This window comes from Pinus tabuliformis, chromosome 7, assembly GCF_031772625.1.
Source record: "Pinus tabuliformis cultivar Carrire ecotype Pingquan chromosome 7, CPIR1, whole genome shotgun sequence".
Taxonomy (NCBI): domain Eukaryota; kingdom Viridiplantae; phylum Streptophyta; class Pinopsida; order Pinales; family Pinaceae; genus Pinus; species Pinus tabuliformis.
The window spans coordinates 116,440,427-116,442,025 of NC_142293.1; positions in this window are offsets into that span (position 1 = coordinate 116,440,427).

Genomic DNA, 1,599 nt, shown 5'->3' on the forward strand with positions numbered 1-1,599 from the left:
GATCGCAACCCTATGATCTATATATTGACCAAACAATTGCTAGGGGGCATGTACTCCAAATGGATTGTGATCCTATAGGAGTTTGACTTGGAATTTGAAAAGTCTAAGTCAAAGAAATCTTTAGTTTTTGCGGAGTTGATGTGTGACTTCCCGCCTGCTGACATTGAAACTGTGGCGGAGGAGCCCATTGCGAACGAATACTTATTTCTAATCAGCACTTTAGATCCATGGTATGGGGATATCATAGTTTATCTCCAAACCCAATCCTTTCGGCCAGAAATTTCAATATCAGAGCGTCGAAAAATACGATTCCAGTCCCAACAATTCAAAATTATTGGAGATACACTTTATCGTCATGGGGCGGACTCTGTTTTCGGCATTGTTTAACTCATGAGGAAGCTGAAAGGGTTCTAAATGACTGTCACTCTGGAGCATGTGGCGGTCATATGTCTAGGTTTGCCACAGCCCAAAAGATATTGCGCGCTGGCTATTTTTGGCCGTCTTTGTTTAAAGATTGTATTAACGTGGTCCGAAAATGCCACAACTGCCAAATTTTTGATGGAAAGATGCACCCTCCACCTGCTCCTCTCCACCCTATAATTGTCGTCGGTCCTTTTGCGAAATAGGGTATCGATTTTATTACATGTAACCCTCACTCAGCCGGGGGGCATGCGTATATCATTCTTGCGGTAGATTATTTTACCAAGTGGCTGAGGCGATGCCTACATTTGAGGCAGACGACAAAACTGCTGTGATTTTCGTGTTCAATCATATAATCGCTAGGTTTGGTGTTCCACAAGCGATTATCACTGATCATGGGCGTCATTTTCGAAATATTATGATGACTGAACTTACAGACCAACTTGGCTTGCGTCACGATAGTTTAACTCCATATTATCCACAGGCTAATGGTCTGGTTGAAGCCATCAACAAAGTTCTGGTCATCATGATCCGACGAATCATTGGGATTCATAGGTCGAATTGGCATAACATGCTATTTTCAGCGTTTTGGGCGTATCGAACCTCAATAAAAACGTCAACCGGTTTCACTCCTTTCCAACTAGTTTATGGTTTGGAAGTTGTGTTACCCATTGAATGCGAAATCCCGTCATTGCAAATGGCCATAGAATTACTTCCAGCCACTTCCGAAGAGGAAAAACGTTTGTTGTACTTGGCTCAGCTAGATGAGAATCGACGAGATGCTACATTAGCAATCAAAGCTCATGCCAAACGTATTAAAGCTCAGTATGATCGACATGTTACCTCTCGTAATTTTTCGGAAGGAGACCTAGTCTTATTGTACGATCAAGCAAATGATAAATTAGGCACTGGAAAATTCGTACCCATGTGGCATGGTCCTTATGTTGTTAAGCGAAAGCTGGCAAAAGGGGCCTATGAATTGGTAGACTTTGACGGGGTCTCTTTAGGTAAACCCAGAAATGGTCTTTACCTGAAGAGATATTATGCTTAAATCCGGGTGTGGAAATTTTTAGTTAGGTTAGTTTTCTTTCTAGCTGGTGTGTTTTAGATTTAAAAATGTTCTTAGCTTAGAGAGTGTTTTTTGTCATTATTCCTGCTTATCTTGATTTTACTCTTGAT